The following is a 6,527-nucleotide window of genomic DNA, read 5'->3' on the forward strand; positions in this document are numbered from 1 at the left end:
ATGACTGTTCAATACAAAATTTATGAAAATGTGGGACTATGATACTGTGTATCGACCTCCATCTATGAAGTTGTGTCCCTGCCCCCTCCCCCCATTTCCTGGACTGCCACTGACAAAAACGTTTAACACTGTTTATATTATATCTTCAAAATGTATTAAGACCTCAAAATATCAAAAATATCTGGGTTCAATGGAGCTCCGCCCACTCAACCTCAAAAAGGTTCTGTTGCTTGGTAGCCCATAGTTATTTTCGTCCACCTTCCACAAATTTGCACCTACCCAATAAAAACCTGTGTACAGGCCTGATTTAGTATTAATGTCTTACACGTTGTTTAATTTTTAGTAGGCCTGTATACCTCTATCAACATTTTTTCAAATCTGTTGATCTGAAATGTTTTCATAATATGCCAGTGCTTTCATCTCAGATAACATAATAATTTGGTTCAGTATTTTAATTTGTTTGAACCATTAAGATATTGATTGGATCTATTGCACTGAACAACATAAATTAATATAATATTTACCTTAAAATTCTCTGTTAAGTTTTAGGTGTGCATGAAGTGTCTACAAAAATAGAAATGGGTTTTTCCAGGTTAGTCATGTGACCTTATAGGCTGGTTTCTTTGTGAGTGCAATCAAGCGTGACATGATGAAATCAGTCATGCAGTGACTTAGAACATGGAGGAAAGATTCTTTCCTCCATCCTTAGAACTGCTGTAAAGTTACTGTAGTGTATTCATTGTTCTAGCTGATATCAATCCAAGTCAAACTTCATTCAATATTCAATATTCAGGTTGCAGTTAAAAAATAGGCTCCCAGTGGGAGCATGTGTCTACTGCCTTATACAGGAGTTTTTATTTTTGAATTTAATTTTACGTTCTTCAATATGGCAGATGTGTTTGTCATTGTAGTGTATCTGAATTTTTCGTGGAAATTGTCTTTCATAACAATATTCTGTATACTATAGGCCCACTGTATTATTGCACTAAAAACACTAAAAAAGATTAACTCTTGGAATCACCGCGTTATGTCATTGATCTCGAAAAGTACTACCATATTCTAGAAGGCGTCCTTTAAATGATGGTTAAAGGCGTTTGTGGCAAACGCGTGCTGCGTCTCTGTAATGTATGTTCGAGTTTAAACGCAATTATGTTCGAATTCCAAACGTTATTCGATTTTCAGTAGAGCGCCCCCACCTGGTGGTAGTAGTACCCATCATTCCTCCACCGGATTTACCCTTTTCTGCCATCTTTAATTGCTACATCATGACATAGTGTCTATGGCCCCCGATGGGGGCACTTGGACATAAAAACAATTCTATTTATGTTTACAAATGTGTAAAAAATGAAAAACAAAAATCAATGATCAATCAACCAACAATTTAAACTTTTGATTTGGTTAAATTTACATATGTATAAAGACAAAACAATTAAAATTATATAAAAGGCAGAATGAAAATGTGTATAAAGACCATTGATAATTAATGAAAAAAATTAAAAGAATTAAGTAATATAAAAATAATATAAAAATCAAAATTTAAAAGTCATTCAAAAATGAGGGAACAAATAATAACAATAAAATAATAATTCAATAAATGGATCCTCATCCATGCAATTAAAAACCTTTTATTACTTACAGAGCACAGAACTAAAAATGGAGAAATTGAAGATGTCAAGCATTTTTTACTAAATTGTCCCACTTACAATATCATTAGAAAACAACATTTAACAAATCTTGAAAATGACCTACTCTGTAACGATTATGATACATGGACACGGACACTTTTTTCAACAACAAATGATGATATTAAAATTAAATTATTTAAATTATTCAGTCTTCTAATATTTGTGATACCTCTATTTTTGATAATTTCTGTAAAAATACATCATGAATGCGTGGGAGAAACGTTCACAACTAAACAATTCACAACAATAGTATAAATGTATTGTTGCTTATCAAATTGTGTAATGTTAATGTTTTTTTCTTTTACACCTAAAGTGGATTCTACATCATAGTCAGTATTTCTTAAGTAGTCCTGCTCTGGTATAATCTTTTTGTTGTAAGACGTTTTAATCTTTAGATTATTTTTAGGTTAGTTATTTTAAGTATTTACATTACAGTAGACCTGTATTTCTGAGTATGAAATGTGATTTTTTTATCTCATCATTTATCTCATTAAATTTGATCCACTTCATCTGTTGCTGTTGTGCAAGTCCCAGCCATCCCATTGGCATTGTGAAGCATCATTTTAATACACATAGCAGGCTTAGCATGGGGAAATGTTTAATATTTTTCGGATAAAATTCCACACTATTATAAATGATGTGATGAAGAGGCCTAGCAAACTTACAGAGAGTGATACACACAAAAAATGTGAAGGTCTAGAAGTTTACAGAACTCTGTTTTGCTTGTTTTGATCCTAATGCACATTAAATTATTTTTTTTATTCCAGATCTGAAAATATCCAGATATATCAATAATTGTCTTTGAAAGAATTAGCAGGCTATGGCAGAATTTGAAAAAATAGTGCAACATAATATGGAAAAGAATTCTGAAATTGAATTTGAAATAGGTGTGTAATTTATAACATTGTTCCTTATTAATATGGATTGAATGAGAACATAATACATTTTTTGTTTTATTTAATATTTATTTTATTTCAATTAAAAAAATTAATAAATAAACCATTCAAAATTTTTTTTTTTTATTGAAGAATGGCTTCGTATTAATTGCTGTACATATATCCAACTACAGTACCTTACATGCTGAGTTCTGTACATTATGGATTTAATCACCATAAACATAAATATAATTTGAAAGATTTTAGAAAATAATGAATTTATGAACATTTATAAATTTTAGTCTTAGTGTGTTTTGTCTTATTCAATGTGCGAATAAGCACCCCATTTAAGTGCCCCTCTTGAGTACTCGCCCCTACTAACATGAAAATTTCCTTAAGTGCCCTGTTTGAATAAGCGCCCCTTCTAATTTGAATAAACGCCTCCTAAAATAATATCATAAGATTTTCTTTTTAGCAAGTCAATAATTCAATCAATTCTGGGACTGTGGTTTTGGCATGATTTGAGCTGCAGAGTGGAATCACATTCTTCTATAGGTCAATATCAAAATGAGGATTTCTCTCGGGCAGATGAGAGCTCCGATCCCTACACAGACAGTATATTTCCAACTTAGCGCCCAGTTTGAATAGGCGCTCCTCAGAAAGTGCAAAAAATATTTTAAATGCCCTGGCGCTTATTCGCGCGAGTACGGATTCAATTTTAAATTTAATTTCTGTTAGTACAGGTACCATATAGGGCCAATATTCACACAAACACAGTGAAAATCACACAAAAAAGCAATACAATGGTAGCTGTGCCTCACAGAAATGTTGCTCTACTAAAGTAGATATGACCTGCATACCCCAATCCTAATCAAGCTATGCATCACAGCCTGTAGTGGTGGTACTTACTAAGGCTCTAATGATCGGCATATTACCTGAACCAAGAAAACTATGCATGACGGTTAAGGCAGGGACGGATCCAGAGATGTCCACAAGAGGGAGGGCCAAAAGTAGGGGCCGAAATTTGGGCCGATCGAGACAACACTGCTCCAGGGATTCCGGGAGCATGCTCCTGCGAAATTTTTGTGTTCTAGAATAACACTTGAGGCATTCTGGGCTATCATTTTTTTCTTTTTCTTTTTTTTTCCCCTCTTTTTTAACCTCCCAAAAGGAGAGGGGCTGGGCTGGCGCCCCCAAATCCGCCCCTGTAAGGGTACTACTCCACCAAGGCCCTAATGACCCGCATAAAAAAGGAGAAACTCACAGATTTAGCAACATCAGCACAATAAATGTAGAAATTCTAATACTAATTTTCAACAGAAAGTTAGATAGTAACTTACTTAATAGACAAAGTTAGAAAATTTAATATTTAATTTTCTTTTCTAGTTATTGATTTTTCAAAGTAGAGAAATACTCTATAATTTACCATCCCATTGATTTTTGACCCTACATCATTTAAAAAAAAATTATTATACTTTTTTGTAATTCAGTTTATTCTGTACTGCAAGTCTTTCTTCTTGCGTATGACATGAATTGATATCTGTTTGCTGTTATTAATTTGACTGGAACAGTTTTAGCAGGGTCAAAAACGAGCAGGTTAACATGGCCTCCCATTACAAAAAAAGTTTCTTCAATAACTAATACAGCACAGTAATCTTATCATTTACTTTACTTATATAATATTGAGCGTTAGCAGATTGCTCTTATTTTTTTGCTATATCTTTTTATATTTTAGACACTTGCAGTGATGTTTCCAACAATGAAGAAAGTAAAGACAGACCTAATGAAACATGCTTAATTTCAGTTAAAACAGAATATTCTGTTATTGAAAATTGTCATCTAAATTTGTTTCCTGTTAATATTATCCATGAGGAGAAAAATATGAATGAATGCAATGAAGTTGAAAAACAATTTGAAATGTCTAGCCGTTCAGAGATAAACATACAAACGTGTGAAGAGGTAAAATATAAATGTGAGCATTGTGGAGATTATTTTAATTTAATTAATTTGAAAGCACACATGGGAATTAAAACAGAAGATGCACCATTACAATTTGAACAATGTGGAATACAGCCATTACATGAATGTGAACATTGTGAAAAGAAATTTAAAGACAGTATTAGTTCAAAATCACACATGATGATACACAAGTAAGACGCCCCATACAAGTGTGGAAATAAATTTTAAAATGGTATAACTTTGAAAGCACGTATGAGGATACATAAAAGATCACATGAATGTGAACATTGTGGAAAAAAGTTTAGTAGAAATGACACTTTGAAAACACCATTAAGGATACATACAGGAGAGATGCCATACAAATGTGAAATTTGTGGGAAGAAGTTTCGTCAATTGGGTCATTTGCAGAGACATTTAAAGATGCATAAAAGAGGAGCACCTTATGAATGTGAACATTGTGGAAAGAAATTCACAAACGAAAGCAATCTTTATGAGTGTGAAAAGAAACTAAACACAGTATCAATTTGAAAACTCATTTGAGGATTCAGAAGATAAATCACTTGAATGCGAACATTTTGAAACATTAATGATTTGAGGCTACAAATAGGAAAAATGTGATCATTGTGAAAGGATATTCCATGCAAGTGTGGTAATTGTTAAACAAAGTTTTAATCAAATTTGAACATTAAAAAACATGTGTATTAATAACATACAGCACAGACACCATGTGTAAGTGAACATTGTGGAAAGAAGTTCAATCTGTATAACACTTTAAAAAACATTTAAGGATACATATCAGAAGAAAGAAAATTATAAATTCAACATTTTTGGAAACAATTTTAGAAACAGTTTAGCACTTTTCTGTACATTTGAGAGTGTGCATACAGGAGGGAAGCCATACACAATGTTAAGAATTGTGTAGGTAAAATGATCATCTAAAAAAAATATTTAATGATACCGTATTTTTAACAATGTGGAAGAATTTGAAAAGAATTTTATGTAAAGCTAGCCCTCTAATTGGGGACCAACCCCGAGAACACCCCAAATTTCGAGGTCCCAAAGGTGGTTTCAAATTGGAGGGAGAACTGTAATTCAAAATTGAACAAGAAATTAAGCACTAAAAAAATATTTAAATAAATTTGGTTTTAAATAAAATCACAATAAAATAATGGACAGGTTAAAAAACAAGTTCCAGCAAACCAACATCATAAAGATCAAAAGAAGAAAGTGTTTATGGCAGATATTGCATCTGTCACATCATGAAGATTAAAATTAAAATTTGAAAATATGTTTAGGGTTGGGGTATTACTGTTTCACTTTAGTAAATCATAATGATATTAATCTATGTGAAATATTTAAAGCACTTAATCTGTGAAATTTAAAGCACTCTAATATCATCTCTGTAAAAGTTGAAGTACTCTAATATTTCTGTCTGTCCTTACATGATTATTTTTCAACCAGTCAAGTTTTGAATTCCTCCTCAGCATATCAAACAATGGCAGCAGAGTCCATGCATTGCAGGGGTAGAATAAGAAAAAGTTTGAAGCAAGTAGTATGAACAAACATTGAGAATTCTAGGAAGAATATTGCAAACCTTGATAGTCTTTAAGAGGATCATACAACAAGCAGAGTACTGCAGAGTAGAACAGAACAAGAGGTGAGGAAATAACTAGAATAGGAGATTACACTGAATAATAAATAATTAGTAACATGTTTTTTTTTTTAATTTTTGAGCAAGAAGAAACTTCCTTTGTCTCAATATTAATTATAATAATAAATTGTAAAGAGTATCTGGAACACCTAATAGATGACTTGTTAAACTCTTTTCTTTCTATTTTGTTGATATCGGAACACAGATGAGGAGGCGGCAGTATTTACTTTGTCATCTGGTTCGCCGAGAACCATCAGACATTTTCAAATATGTTTAAGAAAGGTATGATCAAATATTTGGTTTGTTAGCTAGAAATCTTTCTTTATTCTGGATACTCAGTATTTTTACACTGTTCTT

General features: G+C 32.1%; 1 protein-coding gene across 2 annotated transcripts in view; it reads right to left on the reverse strand.

Annotated features, from left to right (window-relative positions):
- LOC117119201 (protein wech-like) overlaps positions 1 to 6,527 on the reverse strand; it is a 32,358-nt gene that overhangs the window by 20,352 nt on the left and 5,479 nt on the right. The gene's annotated exons all lie outside the window — the stretch shown is intronic.

This window comes from Anneissia japonica, unplaced genomic scaffold (genome assembly GCF_011630105.1).
Source record: "Anneissia japonica isolate Jap-2015-1 unplaced genomic scaffold, ASM1163010v1 scaffold14072_len149563_cov130, whole genome shotgun sequence".
Classification (NCBI taxonomy): Eukaryota; Metazoa; Echinodermata; class Crinoidea; order Comatulida; family Comatulidae; genus Anneissia; species Anneissia japonica.